At 36.0% G+C, this 20,652-nt stretch overlaps 1 long non-coding RNA gene across 1 annotated transcript in view; it reads right to left on the bottom strand.

The window, feature by feature from the left end:
• Positions 1-17,252, bottom strand: part of LOC126910676 (uncharacterized) — a 50,071-nt gene extending 32,819 nt beyond the window's left edge. The window contains exons 1-2 of the long non-coding RNA XR_007705302.1: positions 16,679-17,252; positions 15,761-16,528 (exon numbers count right to left, since the gene is read on the bottom strand). This is a non-coding gene — a long non-coding RNA (uncharacterized LOC126910676). The remainder of the gene's footprint in view (positions 1-15,760; positions 16,529-16,678) is intronic.
• Positions 17,253-20,652: the final 3,400 nt, after the last annotated feature.

The raw sequence follows: 20,652 nt of genomic DNA, 5'->3' as shown, positions 1-20,652 counted from the left end.
AAATAGTCGAACAAATTTTCTCATGTAGGGAAATGTTCGTGTAATTTTATTCAGGTTTGGGGTATAATATTTAATTTTTGACTTCAACCTTGTAACAATTATGTAGTTTGTCGATCACAACTTGTACGAAATATACATAAGTTACTCAATGCTCAGTTTAAAACTTGAACCAACCATTTTCTGTCATTAGTTACCACATTTTGAACTTCTACCTCTTGACCGGCACTATATGAGACATAGTAATGTGATGTAGTAGTAGTAATATATCTAAGCTGCATCCATTTAAACAATAACATTGATAGACTTATTATACATTGAAACTTGTCCATCTCCCTTTATGTTTATGAGACTTCAATTGGCAGCAATTCATTTAAACGCAAATATAAAATAGACCGGTAATTTTGTATCATTGTCTGTCATAGTGAGCAGAACTATTATTGAGTATCATAGTTTCGTTACGCCTGTTATTCCCGAGGGGTTAAGGCACCAAACTTTACAATAGAAAACACATCAATCATATTCTCGCTTCGATCTGCACCCAGGACAACCAAAACTATTCAAAACTACATACTTCAAAAACTGAACCACGAATAAAACTGCACTACAATTTCATGCATCTATATTTCAGTCATAAAAACATGTAGCCGATATCTTCATCTAATTAAATCCAAGTAACACCTAGTCGTGCTTGACCCAGGAAAACAGTATGAAAAACAACCATGGTAGGTATTTGGAAAAACCACTTCAGGAAATTTCCCATCCCTTCTTCAGCACAGAAATTCAACCACAACTTCTTTATCATGGCAACATCAATTAATCACGAAGGACTAACCAATTGCTGGCAACATTAACCGGGGGTTAACTATAGTTAACCGTACTTAACCGTAGTTTGGACGATAGTTTAATCGTTGCGTATAACTCCTCTGATGTTTATGATAGTTGAGTGTTGGGGAATGGGCCGACGATTAATTTTGGTTTTTGATTCGACATGATGTATGGTAGAACAACGGGACGGGCAAATTTTGGAACGTTGTGAACGAGGTTATGATGCGGGTGAGAACCATTTTTTTTAAGGGAGGGAAATCATCCAATTACTTCTCCCGCCTTGGGCGAAGTGAGAGGGAGTGTCAGACTCTTACTGACTAAAAATCACCCCCTTCTTATTCCTGCCTTTCAAGCCGGTAAACCCGCTAGGTAGTCCGAAGCTCCGGATCAGGATGAGAACCATAATGTCCAAATTCATTAGATGGTCTCATGCTAGATGGAACTAATTAATGATAAGTACTTAGCTCTGTCAAGCACTGTTATCCAAAAACCCATCGATTTGTAAAGATTGATTGACAAAACAAAACCATATCGTTTTGCTTTTGAATTAATATGCGGATTAAAGAAACGAATAATGTAATGTATTCAAAACGAAACTGCTTTATTTAATCCATACATGAACCACAAGAAATATGCCTTCTTAACTTACAAATGGGTCACGATATAACAACACTTATACGTGGCCAAACAAAAATCCTTTTAAGCAACTAATCTTTATAAAACTCGCGTGTGACCAGGCAACATTAACACATGACCTCAAAGACACACGACCAACATGCTATCGAAAAATGCTAATGCTTCCGATCCTAATCTTGGCCTTAACGCGTGAGCCTGACCACGCACTTGACTAAATGTAACCCTTGAACTATCTGATAACACCCTAAACTTACCCCAGCGTAACACGACCTCCCAACCCTCTCTTAACGCTCACATTCACAGACGGGGAAGAAGTATTCATTGAAGATTCGACAGGTCATCTTATATTGGTAGTTTTGCCCGCGCGACGTTTGAAATATGTGTAGTGACGTCACATTTATGTCAGCCAATCCATTAATGTCCTTATCTAGACTTCCGAATTCGTGTGTTTCTTGAGGAAAGTGTGTGGGCTTTATTGATGTGGGACATGACACAGCAGGTTCTTTAAAACGGGTTGTGTTTGATAGTGAACGAATAGACTTTTTTGGAACATTAATAAAAGGATAATTTGTTACAAAAATGTCTGTGATACGTTTATGTTTAGTGGGTACTTACTTAGAGCAATATGATTCCAAAACAATTATTAAAGTTCGTGTTATAGTTAAGTTATTGTTTTAGCTTTGTTAAGTATTTTATAAGTACAGGTAGGATAGGTCTGCCCCATATATTGAGCTCATTTCATAACTATTTAATACAAAAATACCACATCAACATCATGTATTCAGCTTCACCGACAATTTGATTATTTGTATCGCCATCATTCTACAACGGTTTAGCTTAAAAATTCCCATATTATGTTATCGTTCCTAGCTTAAAGTTAAGTACTAGACAAAAGAGGACCACCTTCAGAATTACTTCACAGGGTGATTCATACATCCCAACTATTATATCGACTAATTACTAAAGATAAGAACTACACCTTTCAAATGGCCCATACGCAAATAAAAGACCCGTTAGGGTACATTTCTTCGAAGGAAAAAACCGCATATGGTCATAAAATACCATTGTAATAGATCCCATACTACAAAACAATTGGGTTCTTAGAACACAGCTATGCATGTGGGCAGGTAACTTTGTCTTTGTATTTTTTTTTAAATATGGCTCCTACACTGGTTAAATCGTTTTATGATGTGTATAATGTGTTTCGTGTACAGTCACACACGCAATGGAAGAAACTTACCGGTGCTTTGTCCTTGGTCATTTCGGTCCCATAGTTATTTTTATAATAGCATCCTGTAGTGTGCCTGCATGGTGTTCAAATAGTGACTCACCTTATGTTATAATGAAATGAAAGTATGTAAGAGAATCCATGTCCAGTCTCTAAGAGAATCCATGGTCGAACGGTTGAACTCGTCCTTGAAGGCAGTCTCCGATTGGGGTGACGCCAACTTGGTCAAGTTAAAAGATGAGTTCAACGCTACCAAAACCCAGGCATGTCTATTCTCTGCCAAACGGAGTCAATTTCCGCTGGCTCCTACTTTCCGAAATGTATCCGTTCCAATATCGGATCATCTAGAGCTTCTTGGCGTAACTCTATCGCCAACGCTAAACTTCGGCTCTTATATAGAGTCGAAGGCGCATCTGGCTTTAGGAAGTTGGGTATCCTCTCGAAGGTGAGACGGTACTTCACACCGAAACAACTGCTGAGTGTACCAAGCGCAGGTTCGGTCATGTATGGAGTACTGTTCTCACCTTTGGGACGGCTCGGCTAAATGCCAGCTAGATGCTCTGCTCGAACACATTGAAAGGCGTGCCAAGAAGCTCATCAACGATGATGCGCTTGTGGAGGCCCGGCTTCAAAGCCTTGAACACAGGCGCAAGGTCGCAAGCCTTTCCGTTTTTTACCGGATACATTTCGGAGATTGTATCGGGGGAACTAAAGATGCACAACTTGATTGGCCCATACGCAAATAAAAGTCCTTTTCATCATCGAACCACAAGACAATCGGCGAGGCGTCACCGCTTCATGGTAGATATCCCACCAACTCGCAACAATTGCGCTTCTTCACAGCTTGCATGTGGGCAGGTAACTGCTAGGTATTTTTTTAAATATGGCTCCTACACTGGTTAAATCGTTTTATGATGTGTATAATGTGTTTCGTGTACAGTCACACACGCAATGGAAGAAACTTACCGGTGCTTTGTACTTGGTCATTTCGGTCCCATAGTTCTTTTTATAATAGCATCCTGTAGTGTGCCTGCATGGTGTTCGAATAGTGACTCACCTTAAGTTATCATGAAATAAAAGTATTGTAATGATATTGTTGGCAAAAAGTTGTTGTATTATGTCTACAGCTCCACTGCCATTAAATAGGTTAAACATTAGATGCTTCTTCAATTGCACTTAAGAAACCAAAACGCTAGAAGCGTGTATGTAAGTCTAGCGCTGTATACGTAGTAAATAAAAACCCAATTATAACCACCGAGACAACAGAAAAAATAACCAACCAAACCCCAAACCTTACCTAATAAATAATAAACATTCGGCTAAAAATGGAAAAAGGCGTCAAAAACATTTCCACTTCTCGTCCTAAAAATTTTCGGAGCCAGCTCCGTTCCGTAACGCGGGCAAGTTTAATAACTCGTTGAAGTAGACTAGGAAAACAAAACGAAACAGACATTCGACTAACTACGTAACAGTAATGGCGAAAAATAAGCAAAAAGCCATGTGTAGGGCGCACGAGTTTCATCGAGCTATGCCTTGTTAGAAACATTCATGTACGAAACGTGGGAATTAAACTGCTATCAGGAGCATCGATTGTGTTTAAACAATTTCAAAATACTTAAATAAGAATTGCAAAGTAAAGTACTTTCTTACCGCCGTACTCAGTCATTTAATGGTTTCTTAACCTAGTCCTTAGCATTTGTTTTCGATACAAAATCTCTCATACAAAATGTCTCTGAGTACGGTAGTTAGTCTTTTATATTAGTGTTAATACATTGTTCCAGCAACTTGAAATCAGAAGAATACTACAACGGACATGATTTGCCATTTAAATCTTGATGTGACATCTTTTACATAGAATAAAATATCGCTCGCTTATATGAAGAAGTAGCCAAAAAAATCTATGCATAATTTGTCTACAAAAAAATATGAATAACAGACGTTTTCTTGGCTAATAAAAACAGCCTTTACTTTTCCTAGACCACGAAACATCTTAGTGTAGATACCACCGCAATATTTCCGTTCATTCCAAATTGCACGACCGATATTAAAAAAAAAAAAAGTAAAAGATCTCTTCTAGAAAATTCCGCCTTTGACTACCTCATCTGCTTTGGTTCTGAGATCTTTAGCTTGTAGACACGTGTGCTAGGTACCTAAGTTGATGGTTAAAACTGTAGGGAAAACATTGAAAATTTCGGCGCTTATCAGTCCGCTTGCTAACTTTTATTTTTGGCGCCCGAGGCTCGCTCCGTGTGTGCACGAATTGTTTGCAGACCTCTGTAGTGCTTAGAGAAGGCATTATTGTATTTTTAGACACGGTTTTATAATCTTTTCTATTGTTTCCTGCAAGGGTAGAGGGATGAGCCTTATTCTTCATGTATCTGTTTAAGCTGGTTATTTTAAGCTCTACTATAATAGTGACTCCGAGGTGTTATTGAGAACCTTGAAATAATAATACTTAAACAATTCAACTATTCGTTACCGCTCTGCCTTTATAAAACAAAGTATTCCCACAACCCCGAATTCATAAACCAAACAGTTTGCTAGTAGATTTCTAGACATTTCTTATTTTTAACAACCACCTGTATAATCTTCCTTCTCGATTTTAGTACCTATTAAGTTATTCCCAACCTCATATATAAGGATCAAAATCTCCTCATAAAATCACACTCATACGAAAATTGAAACCCCCTTCTGCCGTCTCTATAGCCCACATGTCTGTTACTAAAGCGCACGCGAGCCAGTATTTACGGCCGGTATTTTGGCCGTGTGTTCTCACACGTCCACCGATACACATCTGATTCATTACCAGCTGTTCTGTCTATACCGGTACACGTAAGCCTGCCCTTTGATTTAGAAGCTTTTGCGATTCAAAAATTTGTATTTTAGTTAAATTTTAGTTTTTCGAGGACTATTATCCTGGATACAAGCATGAAATGTGATGACACATCATGTGACTTTTACTTTACCCTCGGTGAATTTAATGACTTAAGCCTAAAGGCACAAAAGAGACTGCACAAATGGGAGAAGCCCAGTCGACAAACACCACGGAGACTTGACTTAAAACTAAGCTGTACCGCTAATCCCCAAACATACTTATTCCTGTGTTTTTATTGGTGTTAAGTAACCTTGCTTCGCAAAACTGGACGATCTTGCTGTGGAAACCTACTTCTATGAGGTTATTGACATTGTCCACTTCCATTCATAAACATTTCAAATCTTCGATGTTTTTCTTTTTTTATGGTATAAGCCGGTATATGAGCTGACGGATCACCTGATGGTAAGCAATCGCCACCGCCCATGTACACCCAAAATACCAGAGGCGTTACAAATGCGTTGCTGACTTTTTGGGGGTTAGGAATTTAAAGGAGAAGTCGGGGAGTTGCAAGCATTCACGTTGGTTTTTTGTGAGGCCGTGGTATTACTCTGATCGAGCCGACCCATTCGTGTATTGACATGTGAATTTAAATGTGACAAAACACTCGCCAACGATACATATTTGCAATACATCAAACTAACTTGTCCTCATTACTACTAATTTACCTACATCATTAGAACAAAACCACATACATAGATTATTATCTATTGACTAATTTAATCACTGCTCCAAAAAACTAAATACCGAATAACATTCTTAAATACGCGTCTTAAAGTTCATAATGCCTTGCAATTTTTGGAGCACCACAAACATCGGTGATTGATAAATTATCTTAGGATCATTACATGATCATTAAGGAACTGGTGTTCATATGAGAAAGTGCGGAAGTTCTCGTTAAGAATGGCATTCCATACTAAATGAATCATAGACATATCATAGACACATTGATACCGATTAGCTGATAAGCAAAAACTATGTATGCTGTATGCAACTTTCTCAGAACAAAAGGTCTTTATTCTCATTGTATTATGAAACAAAATTGTGATGTGATTCATACTCGACTCATCTCTGAAATAGTTCAACTTGATGTTCTACAAATGCCGGTCAGTATTTGTAATCGTTTCGTTTCGTTGTCAATCAGCCTATTCTATCCAATATTATTAATGCGAAAGTTTGTATGTTTGTTTGTTTGTTGGTCACGTCAAAACGGCTGAAGGGATCGGGATGAAATTTGGAATAAGGGTAGATTTTACTACATACAACTGTAACATAAATAAAGTGCAAATATACAAAATGACAAAATTCCAAAGTCTTTGCAACTACTAAGTTTTCGGTGAATAGCACAATAGCACTATCGGATCTGGGAATCGAACCCAAACCCCTTGCTCGACAGTCGCACTTGCGAGCACTAGACCAACGGGGCAGTTCCTTCTTATTTTCAAAACAATATTGCCCAGAAGCAAACTAAATAATTTGCTCATTTGATCCCTCAAAACTTGGTTACTATAACCCGGTTGCGTACTCCATAAAACAAATAAAGTCTACCAATACACGAGTATCAATTATCTTAGAATTTAACTTAACGGTCAATGCGGGGTTATCGCACTAAAAAAGTAAAACAAATTACATTTGTTTCGGCTACCAGCTAATTTTCCATGTCATTTTACTGTGACCCTAACTGTTTACAAAAAAAAATGGGAAAACCAGTGCTATGTTATGTGTACCAATGAATATGATTGATGGAAGCCAAACGCATCCACAGCAACGTAGCATAGCACATTTCTGGTGGAAAAGCAACCTTATACGCAATCTTAGACTTCAAACCTTTTCTTAACTAAGCTTAAGTTGTATAATCATACATATCTAAGCGACTACTAGTTAGCGTAATTTGCTAGAAGTAATAAAACACGATATTAATATCTAACACTCAATTGTTCACCTCCTCAACCATTGAGGATGTTGGCCATTTACCATGCTTAATTTTGGTATAATTTTTGGTATAATTTCTATTTCACATACTTCTTCGACCACACATTCATTCAAATAAACCGGTATTTAGTCAAACGTAATTAACAACAATTAAATAACACAATACATATTTAAATGACTAATACAATTAGCGTTACTAACATTATTCATATTCATTCGCAATAACGTACCTAGGTACGTTCGATCGATACGTACGTCATAGCTGGCTATGACGTCACAAATCAGTACAATAAAGTCATACACAAAAACATAACGTATTCATGACGTCACTAATACGTCTGATTTCCTTACACGCGGTTACGCATCGAGTTATGTTAACCAGTATAAACTAACCTTCGTATGTATGGAAAGATCATACAAAGCGAGACTATGATAAACTGGACTTGTAGAACTTGATATGTAGTGTGTACAACGACTCAACTTCCAATAAAGCATAAAAAAACAGCAAAGTTTAGCGAAGTGAGCGCGACTGTACCTCGGTACAAGTTCGAAACTAATCTAAGTGGCGAGTACAAGTTGGTAGACAAGTGCCGACGTGGACGGGCCATGTTTTTTTTTAGTTTTCACCCTTCAACCAACTGCTCCGAGTGATATGAGCATCGCATGCATGGAAGGATACAGAGTAGCTTGACAACAGACACTTTTTTTTCTTTCCTATTGTATGTTTTTTGCAAGGATTTCGTGTCGCCAGTACTTTTTTTTATATTATTATTTTTGTATGATATTGTATTTAGTGCTTGTGTTTGAATCGTTTTGTTAATCTTATCTCGAAACTACGCGTGGGGTGTAGGATTAAGTTCGTGCGACATCATTTTGTAAGGAGGTTTTTTTAAGGATTCTCTATCTCTCTATAGTGAATAAAATGTGTATAACATTTGTGTATCTAATACTACATAACAAGTAATAACACGAATGATGAATAGTGAAATTATCATGCACCTTGAACGACCCACTACCCAGTTTAAGACCGTAAGTTTTATGTAGGTATTGTAATTAATTAAAAGTCTTACGTAACAAACACCTAAATTTTTCTCGAATCCCCACAACACATCATCATTATATTATTATCAAACACAAAACGTTCACTACTGAACATTGGCCTTCCATAGGGATCGCCAATTGGAAGAGACCTGCATACAGCAGCTCTCTATAACATAAATTAAGTCATTTGTCCACCTTCTGAATAGACGTCCTACGCTGCACATACCGAAATAAGAAAAATATAAAAATGTTATTATTTTTAAAAACTTCTGAATAAATTCAGCAATCTCTGCCCCACATTACTCTGTACAAACTCTTCGAAGACGTCTGGAAGGTAGTTCGGGTACGTGCTGCCAAAATATTCATTTCTTCCGCCTCGCTCGCTCGCTTGAACATTCACGCTCGTCTGATTTATACGCGGCCAGTACACCTTGTTATCCTCATATATGTCTTACTTATAGAGTTCTCAAGTATCTACGGTCTCATGAATAGATTGAGTGGTCTAGTCTTCAGCAAGACTTAGGGCTTTTCTTTTAGGAGCAATTTTTTTGTTTGAGGTAGGGAAAATCATCCAATGACTTCTCCCATGGGTGAGGCGAGAGTGATTGTCAGACTCTTACTGATTAAAAACAATCCCGTTCCTACTCCTGCCCTTTGAGCCGGAGTTCTGACAACCTGTCAAGTCGTTCAAGACTCTGTTTCGGGCATCAGCCCTACTGGGCTTCCATCTATAGTGGTCTGATGAGTATTTGAGAAATGCGACGAGTCGTACGTTTTATTAAAAGCTAGAAACGTCTTCTTGTTTTGAGTGTTCCTACAAGAGTTATTCAGGGGCTTTTTAGGAGTGGTTCAATTAATCCTGACTGATTTCTAAATTCTTCCAAACATAGGTTATTGAAGGCCACTGCTCAACCACTGAAACCGATAGCAAAAACTAGACGGGCGCGACTTGCCAAAACAGTTATTGAACCAATCAAGTATTAATCCTCACAATGTGAACATCACGGCTTTTAAGCGTCTGGAGGAATAGACTTAATAGGTATGATGACGAATTAACGAAAAATTTCGTATGGTATTAAAATTAAGAATTTATTTAGTCCGTCAGTTAGGTAATGAAAAAGTATTAGACACGATTTTTTCTATTTCGTCATATAAGATAGCGATGGGACCAAATATGTCACTACTACCTATAAGATGTACCTAGTAGTAAAGTCACGCGATATCGATTTAAAAATCGATATATATCTTCGAAAGTATTTAGTTCTTCGTGTCTAATATTTTAAAGACGGACATTAAAATAAAAATTAGTCATCTACCCTATGGCATGTCATTCAAACCGACACACCAGACCCAATTCCAGATATCATGCATAGATTTTTTTTTTAAATCCATTTAATAAACTATACTTTAACCAACACAGGATTAAAAATCAAGCCCCCTGCTTTAACATACGACCTTGCAACTTGAGTAGCAAAACAGTTCATAATCATAACCCATATTTAGGCCAATAAATCAAAGTTACATTATTAAGAAAGCGGTGTTCCGAAGCCATTTTATAACGAAGTGAGGTCAGATGGTATCACATATACAGGGTGCACACGTAACGTGTATTGTGACGTATGGGGGGTAACGTTCGTGACTCCTCGTGTTAAATTCGTTGTAAGGTGTTTAATGCGTGCGTGTGTGCATGTTCTATCGGTCCTTTTTCGTTTTTAGGGAGTTATTTCGATTCTTTTTCGTGGAAAATACGATATGTGGATTTGTTTGACGGTTAAATTATTGTGTTAGAACTAAAGCTATCAATGCGCACTTACTTACTGTCATCACGCCTTTTATCCCCGAAGCGGTAGTCAGAGGTGCACATTTTCACACGTAATGCCACTGTGCAATGTACACCCACTTTTCACAATTTACGTTTTAAGTCCCATGTATTGTGGGCCTATTGCCATATACCGGGCACATTTCCAGGCTCCGTGCCACTACTGATAGAATTTCGAAAAACCGAAAAAAGTCCAGCAATACTTCGCCCGACATTTGTCAAATATTGATGAGATTGAGATGTGCATTGAATTAGCTACACCATTTTACTATCTATGATAGTATTAAACAGTGCTATGATACTGGACATAAGATCAGCTCCTTAACTACAACTCCCTAAGAGGCCTTTAGCTGTTTTTGCCGTAAAATTGCCTTTAAAAAACTAATTTTATCATCAAAACTTTTTCTCCCACCCCCGAATGAACAAAGAACTCATATTCGTGATTGAGAGCTTTAAACCTCTTTAGAGAATACCTTTAGGATCAATATAAAACTTACTGCCGCTCTCAGAGACAATTAATGATTACTTAAACTATTCCTTAGTAACGATTTTGTATCAAAAACAATTGCTAAGTATTTGGTTAACACATTGAACGCCGTGGTGGTCACCGGTGACCGACGTTAGCGGAGGATTTGCCTTCAATACTTTTCTATTGGCAGTCAAAGACTTAAGTAACCATTAAATGACTCTGAGTACGACAACTAACGTAATATTATTTGTATTTATAAGAAAGTAGATAATAAACGTGTCTCTCAACCTTTATGAATGGCACTCCTCAGGAATATTCAGTTCATTTCATTGCGTGGGCGTCATTTCATTTACGTGGGTGAGGTATCTATATAAATCGAACGAAATTTAATAAGGGTTATAGGGAAATAGATTCTCGTTAGAAGAGCTGGTTCAGGTAAAACTAAAAACTGGCCTTTAATATAGAGATTGTATGTAAGATTATTGTATGTATTGGCGTTCCATTATCTTTGCCTACCCTTATGGAAGACAGATATGAGGCTATGTATGTATGTAATATAGAAATTGACACTAATGAATATGTGATGACGTTATAAAATATCGTCACAAGTTCAAACCAACAACTTGATTGAACTAAAACTTACTTACATATTAGTCGTTTTTATGAGCTTCACTGATAGACAGATTGACGGCCAATGCAATTAGACGTTTCAAAAATGCCTAATTTAGGACTAATTGAAATAAATGCTTTGACTTAGACTTTGAGCACTCAATCAAATTAGGGAACGTTTACCATTTACCATGTAACTAAACATGAGTTTAGTACGTATACCTGTATTTAAGATTCGGTCCAAATACATAAAACCGATCAAATCTATCATGGCGCGGCGTTCTAGAAAAACGAATCGAAATTCCTCACAAAAATGTTAAAACCATTACACCACCGTTAAGCCATTCTTCGTACAGATTAATATAAAATAAATAAATCTATATAAAAACCACGGTATTCCGTCATTACGAAATAAATTTCCCATATTCGAGGCGGCCATTCACAAATTCATTTTGTTTTTTTTTTTTCACTGAGTAAAATAAGTTCAAGAACCGGGAAAGTGACCGACGCTTTTACGTCTTGAATGAAAACTTTTTACTAAAAACTTGGCTCGACTTCTATCCCACGATGGGAATGTCTATGGTGGATTATGAGACAATCAATCGACTTCGACTGGCTTGTTGGTCGAGAGGTTGTTAGTTAGGCTACTAATCTTAAATGTATGGTATACGATTCTCAGGTTGAGTCAAATCTATCAGAGACTTTAGTAGACATGTACCTAGTATGGGATTGTGACTGATATGACACATGACACTTATTTGTAACTTGCTTTTACCCACGACTTCGCCCGCGTTTTCCTGGGATATAAAACAGCCTATGTGTTATTCCAGAACATAATTTACCCCTGTGCAATGTGGAGACTTAGGGAGCAAAATGAGGAAACGTGTTGATGCTAAGAATACTTTTAATGAGGTGTCTTAAACAACTAACTTTCGATATTTAAAAGGGCGAGGTGTCCAAATTTCTTCTCGATCCTTTCAGCCGTTTCGATGTAATTCAGTAACAAACATACATGCAAACATATCACAAACTAAATCTATAACACAACTGATTAATGTGTAATGTTTGTGTTTGTTAGGTAAACATAACATCGATTTATTAAAACGCATTAAGTAAGTATTATTTATGTCAATAAAAACATGCCATAAGAAAATGATGTGAAACTACATTTGTATCGAAGGCTGTCCTTGATACTGTACAGAAGGTCAGGTTAGTGCTAGTAGTTTATCAATACTCGGTTATTTTTAGACTAGTTCATAATAAACTTGTTTGTTTAAATATAAAACTATGTTTGGCTGAATTAACATATTTTTGTGAACTGAGTATGTGTTTGTGAGTTTCTACTTAGATATTTAATTACGGATTTCACTGTTTTTTTTATTTATTAAAGGACTTATGTCTCTTAGACACAACATAGTGGCGTTAAAACCAAAATAACTTATAGAATACAAAACTAAATAGCTACTAATAGTCTACGAACTTACGGTCGCCGCATCAATATGTACCACATTTTTGAACTATCACTTATTTTTGTTTGCATTAAAATGTATAATATGTATAAGTGTACTTAATGAGGATGACGTATAAAAAGGTTCATAAAACACAATTGTTTTGCCAGTATTTAATATCGTGGAAGTCTTGTTAATAGTCGTCATGAAAGTCCTATATGGTCGGCAACGCACTTGTGATGTATCTGATGCAGGTAATTAGACTAAGATGGCCATGTTACTACTGTTTCAAAAATAAAACGAAAAAATAGATACATATTAACAACAATTCTGCTATATAATTTTAATCGAATTAATACCAAATTAACATATCCTATTAAAGAATTGAACCTTGCACCCAACAATGTTGCTGGTAAATACTTTGTAGCCAATCTTAAATGGCATCAATTGGATATCATAATTGAAATAAAACAATGAAACCTTCAAAGGTTGACTTATTAAGTTAAAATTGCCGTTTATCAACAATTAGTAACAATGTTACAAAATTACTTACGGTTTCCATTCCACATTGGGTTAAGTGTGGGAGAGCCATACTTCGGCACGGCTTCACAGAAAACTGACGTGAAACAACGCTTGCGTTGTGTGAGTGAAGTTACCGGACGCCCAGTTAACCCCCTTCCCGAACCCGATTCTCCAACAACTCTTAAATTCCTAACCCCCAAAAGGTCGGCAATGCACTTGTAACGCCTCTGGTGTATGAGGAGTCCATGGGCAGCGGCGATTGCTTACCATCAGGTGATGCGTTCGTTCGTCCGCCGTCGTCGTCTGGCTTATACCATATACATATGAAGATAACATGATAATAAACATGGATAGAAAATCCAAAAATCCAAAATGCATGCAGAAAGCTCTCCAGCCACGATCATCTTACCTGGTCGGAAGAGCCTCCTTTTCTAAGAGAACTTATATTTTTCTAAAGTATTACAATAAAGAGTTTCATAATCATTATATAACCCCTAACATGTGATACATTTTAATACATCACATAAACAGGTCTGCTAGTCCCAATCTGGGAGTAAAAGGTCATATGTATAGGTAATATGTTCAAAAGATGTAATCGCTAAAATAAATCGCTTAGGTACAACCAACTTAAGTACTAAATACTTAACTATTTATTTAATTACTAAAACATTGCCACGCGAACCGCTGATTAACTTCAAACCAAATATATGTAGATTTTAAGTTAAAGAAAAATGGTTGTCCTCTATTTGAAATTCAGTTTCTAAATAAATTCAGTGTGTGTGTTTGTTTGTTTCTAAATAAATTCAGTGAAAATAAATACAAATGCTTGCAAGATGCAAGCATAGTAACAATAAAAACTGTCGATAAAGCGACAACGTTGAAGATACACGTCCACAGGCCCGCATCGTACGCATCCCACGCATGGATTTTAGTTTGTCTTATATAGAAACTCATACAACTGCGTCCACTGATCCGCATCGTACATGCGATGCGTACCAATGACGTCATACGGAATGCGTACAATGCGTGCGATGCGTACGATGAGTGCTATGCGTACGATGCCGGCCTGTGGACGCTTACCTTAAATCCGGCTATCATTTTTGACGAATGCATCATCGTCAAATGACGCACATTGATTGTAGGCCTTAAAAAAACAAGCGAATGGTTTAACCTATACATCATCATTATAACAGTCCATTACCGAACTCTGCACCTCCCCAAGAGGGGGTTTCCAAAATTCTCTCCCAAACCTACATGACATACATGTACACTGATATGTTTAGGGCATGTAAAATACCCTAGCAATTGCGTAAACGAATAACGTAATAAATAATTGTTTGTTTTTCCTCACGATTCATCACAAAATAATATATTTGCAAGTCATTTTAATCTCATGCAGTTTGATAAAATGAAATTTTAAGTTATTGGCTCCTATCAATTCAATAATTGAATAAATGTGAAATTGTGCCCATGTGTGTCTATTGCCATAGTATATGGCAATAGGCCCACCCCATATTACATGGGACTTATAAGAGAAATGGTGAAAAGTGGGAGTAAATTGTACAGTGGCATTACGTGCCGTAATGTGCACCACTGTCTACCCCTTCGGGGATAAAAGGCGCGACATTGCAATGTCACTTAGAGACCCGAAAAAAGAATTTGCAGATCACACAGAAATGTTCAATGTGGGAAATGCCTGCAGTATTAAACCCATGACACGTTGCCCACCATAACTTATCTACTGATAACAGAATAATGATGACATAGATTAGACATGACAATTCCTTACACAGTAACGGTGTTTTAAGAGACTAACGATACTAATACAAAAATCTTAAAACAAAAAAGTTATCTTATAATTTTTTTTTATTATATGTATAAAGCTTAAAAAAATGTTTATTTGAACACAATAATCTCTGGAACTACTGGTTCTATTTGAAAAAATATTTCTCTGTTGGATAGTTCATTTATCGAGGAGCAATAGGCGCTGGTAAAACGGGCCAGGAGTAGCTAGTCTGCAATATGACAGCACAGGAAAAAGCTCGAAACTTACTAATAGTTATGTATAAATGAATTGTTTATTTCGTTCGTTTGTATTCCAATGACCATTAAAAAGTAAAGATGGTTCGTCATCGTATTTCCTCAAACACAGCGATGATTTCCAACGAAAGTTTTTCCAGTATATTTACCTTTACAAGTACTTTATATTGAGTCAGAGCGGTCAATAAGCAATGACTAATGTCATAATTATTAAAATTATTAATTAATCAACAATTTGACGTACAATTTGCATGCGATTTGATAGGAAACGTAAACCTAACTTAATTAGCACAATGTCCTTTCTATTTTATTTCAATACTAGCTTTTGCCCGCGACTTCGTTCGCGTGGAATAGTGACTTCCGGCAAATTTTTGGTTTTAACCACATAGTTCCCGATCTCGCGGGATCTCTTCAAAAATGAGATGTGGAAGATATTCCAGGGAACTCTTCAAAAATCAACATAATGAGCTCTGCGTTTGAATTTAATAGATGTATACTCACTTAGGGCATTGAAAAAATAGTTTAAAAACGGACTTAAACTAACTTACAACTAAAGAAAGCTACGAATTACGAATTTATAACAATTAAAAAAGAAACTATATTACAACCTATCCTCTATGCTATAATAACCAAGCTTAAACTAAATAATTTAAAAGAAACGACTTAAATCTAATCTAATTAATTTATAAATTAGACTTACAATTTTATTAAAAAAACTAACTACAGTAACTACTAATAATCGATATCAAACTAAACCTACGTTAAATAGTTTAACCAAAAAACCAGGAAAACCCAACAAATAAACTTATTAATTGACAAATACAACGAAACCAATTTAGAATATACGAAACAGCAGGACCACTACAGACAAATAATCATACGACTGATAATAGACTTTTTCTACGATAGTACCGAAGCGCTCGGCCGATACCCAACCAAATGAATGTAACGAAACCATAGCGCGATCTATTTCGATCCCAACGCCATCTATCAAGGATAAAGACAACTTGGATTATTTATTTATACTCCGTTCGGGCATTTTCTTTGTACTAAAAGTTTAATTATATTGATATTATTTTTTTCATACCTTTTTACTATTTATTTACTTTTTTTCGATGAATTAAAACAATAACATGAACCGAAGTCGTGTAACGATCGACATAGAATTATCTATGCTCCGTTAGAGCATTTTCTTTGTACTAAATGTTTTATTATATTGATATTATTTTTTTCATACCTTTTTACTATTTATTTACTTTTTTTCGATGAATTAAAACAATAACATGAACCGAAGTCGTGTAACGATCGACATAGAATTATTTATAAATAATTTATTTCTTATTTTTATTTTTTGATTTTTGAAATAAAAATATATCTATGTCCTTTCTAAGGTTCTAAACTATATCTGTACCAAATTTCAACCAAATCCGTCAAATAGTTGCGGAGATTAATGGTATAAGCATAGAATGTTCGACGTGATTCTTTAATTTGACATAACTTTTTTATTTATGAACCGATTGACATGAAACAAACACTAAATGTAAATTTAAGCATCCCACAATATATTCGTGAAAACCGCATCCAACTCGGATCAGTCGTTTCTGAGATTAGCGCGCACAGACGAACAGACAAACAGACAAACAGACAAACAGACAAACAGACAAACAGACAAACAGACAAACAGACAAAAAAAAAGTTAATTACATTTTTGGGTTCGACATCGACATAACAATAACCCCTGCTATTTTTTTTATTTTTATTTTCAATGTACAGACAGCACTTTTCTACGATTTTATTATATGTATAGATAATGGACATTATTTAATCCGTTTGGTTTGTGAATTCCCACGATAATAAAAGTATGCGTGTACATTTATTTCCAATTTAATTATTTGTTTTCAGGAAAAGATCTAATTGCATTGTATTGTAACTACCTAACTTTTATCACCGACTTGGTATGCCCAAAAAGGGAATTCCCATTTCCACTGGACTTTCTAGGTCCAATAGTTCGACTGTGCGTTGTCTGTCAGGTTAGTCACTTACAAACCTAAATTACTATTAGATTTTACCGAAAATCTCTGAGTCGATCCAAGTTTTTGAGAGGAACTCCATACAACTAATGTCAAAAATGTATCTTACACTAAAAAAAGTGATAATTTCATTCGTTTAAATAATGAAAGAGTTTTACGAGATATGCATCTAAGTTATCTGTTAGTCACAACATTACGGAAAAATGCCGCCTTTTGTGCGTTGCCGGCGTATGGAGGTTAGGAATTTGAGGGTTGTTGGGAAATCAGGAATTGGGAAGATTGGCCACCCAACGAAACACAACGCAAGCGTTGTTTCACGTCAGTTTTCTATGAGACCGTGGTATCGAGCCGGCCCGTTCGTGGCGAAGCATTGCTCTCCCACACCTTACATTACCTTAACATACTCTATGCATATAGATTTTTACACAAAAATAATCATTAGGTTCTGAACTAGAGTACCTATGTATTTAAGGTTCATAATCATTTGATACATACATCATATACGCGCCAATATCCGTAATATCCTATTGCCGTATATGGCAATAGGCTCATCCCTTATTACAAGGGTCTGTTAGCAAATGGCGAAAAGTGGATGTACATTGTACGTGCCAAAATATGTTCCCTGTCCACCCCTTCGGGGATAAAAGACGTTACGATACGAGGTGGTACACAGAAAAAAAATATCCCCTATAAGGAACCTTACATATTTCTTTAGAAACTTTAGTCCCTTCGATGTCCTGAGAGTTTAGTCATACAATGGTTATTATTATTACTACCCAATACCTGGCCTTTTTTGTTTTTTTTTATCTACAATAATCTCTTTGTTTCGAGGCCCGTTCACGTGTGAACAAATACTGAGCCCAATTCCGGACATTAAGGTTTTACTAAGAACTTTTAGTGTGAGTGAGCTCAGTCTGTTGCTAAGGCGACTGCATATCATGCATGGTGTTTAAAACCTGCCTAAAACAATTACATCTTTTTGTAAGTTTTGCATGCATAAATTCCAGATTTCGTGCTATTACGAGTATCAATCTAAAAAAACAAAAATAGATACTTGCTCTGGTTCCCGTTGATACCTTCCCGGGAATCGAACTCAAGATCTCTTGCTCAGCAATTGCAGCCTGTAGACCAATAAACTAGTCTCTAAAAGTCCAGATAGCAAAATAAAAATAGGAAATAAAATAATGGATCCAGAACTTGTGATGATATTTGGACTTTTAAAATCACCTAACAACTTCATAGCATTTATGAAAAAAAAAATACCACACTAACATAACTTTTTTGCCGTACACACAAACACACATATAGAAAAGGAAGTATAGTTTTGAAACAATAGGTTTAGGCGACCATTGTCCAAAACTTTACCTGTACTCGACAGCCTCTATCTATGTCAGTGATTACCAACCGGAGGGCCCTAGACCTTAAGACACTAGTGAAATATAAAAGACTACACCTCTGCTCAATAAATACCATAGTTAAAGCTCGAATTAAAGTTATATCAAAGGACAACTGAGAGCAGCAACTGATTGCAATAATCCAAAAGTCACTATATTTATGAGTAAATGAGAAAATCAAAAAAGTAATAGTACCTAATGTTGGTCCCTAAATGAACGAAGAATTATAAAAGCGGTCCTAAACAAGAAAAAGGTTGGGAACCCCTGATCTACGATATTATTATTATCTATGCAGTAAGTAATGTATGCGTTGTTGAAAATTATAACTTTTGCTTAGGTGATAAAGGTAAAAATCACATGTCTAAGATAAGTTTAAACATGTGTCTTTTTCCAAGTACTAAGTAGATAGAGGAAGGTAGGTAATCTTAAATACACTTATTTAGCTTTGATTATTTATTCATGTAGATTATAATAGCTATCATTAACACCAACTTTCCTTCAGCGTTAAGTATAGGAAAGGGGATACCCTACATCATCTAGGAAAATCATCCAATCCTTCTCCCGCCCTTTGGCGAAGGAAGAGAAAGACATTTAGACACTAACTGACTAAAAAGTAAGTTCCTACTGCTTCATCTTAAATCTAAATCCATGAATTTAATTAAAGAACTGCAAGAATCTATAGTCTGATGTTATCAAACAATTTGTGACCTGATTACACATATCATACATTACTATATGAGTCATTAAATTAAATACTGAAATAACTTAAAATTACCTTCACATAATTACCTTCCTTCTACATACCACATTACGCATACTAAACCCAGAAGTACTGAAAAATTGATAAGTAAACAATTATGTATTACACATTAATTAATTAATTACATAATAAAGTGGTTTAACCTAATTGCATGTATCAGTAACATTACAGGAACTACATTAGTCATGAAGTTAAAATAAATATATCATATTAATGACATTTAATGATAAATGAGTTAATTCGTATGTAATGCTTGTTACACAATTCCGGTACAATTTGCTATGCGTGGGAATTTAGACGCTAGAATGTAGTGATTATCAAAATACCACGCTGGAACTGGAATCGAACGTGAGACCATATTTGTGACCACTTGATCAATGATACAACATACAATTAATCTTTTGAAATGAAACATAGGATTATGAATGTTCCAACCCTTCTAATACTACCTTCAGTCTCTTCATCCCTTAAGTAGAAAAATGTGGGAAAATTTCCCCACTATTGTATCCTACAGAGACTGAAAAATGTATCTAAGGACCCATATCTAGACGATTTTATAGTGCTAACTGAGTTATGTCTGAAATTCATCATCATCCACATTCATGACATCTAAGTAAATGTCATGAATATCAATAGCTTTTAGTACTACGACGTAAACAGATATCTGTAGCTAACAATGATACACACAAACCCAACAATAGGACACAAACAATATCCCTACGGCCCACAATAAATCCATATCTTCCCTAATCTCTCGTTATCCCAATTACTTCCTCAAAATAAATTCCCTGTAATAATATATTTGTTCGTGATTTGTGTAGTATTACCATCCGTCCGCCTTATCTCGGACATGTCCTAATTTTCGCTCGACCTCGACTCGACTGGGGGCGCGCGACAACACCGCATTTCGGATGCAAAAAAGTTACGATCTTAAATTCTTCATCTAAATAACGAAGACACCCGAACCGCTACTACATAACTGCTATCTCAGCGTAACATTTTTGCGTACTTCTAAAAAAGTTGAGAA

Source organism: Spodoptera frugiperda, chromosome 5 (genome assembly GCF_023101765.2).
Source record: "Spodoptera frugiperda isolate SF20-4 chromosome 5, AGI-APGP_CSIRO_Sfru_2.0, whole genome shotgun sequence".
Taxonomy (NCBI): Eukaryota; Metazoa; Arthropoda; class Insecta; order Lepidoptera; family Noctuidae; genus Spodoptera; species Spodoptera frugiperda.
The sequence above is the reverse complement of the archived record's forward strand: the minus strand, read 5'-3'. Positions and strand labels throughout refer to the sequence as shown.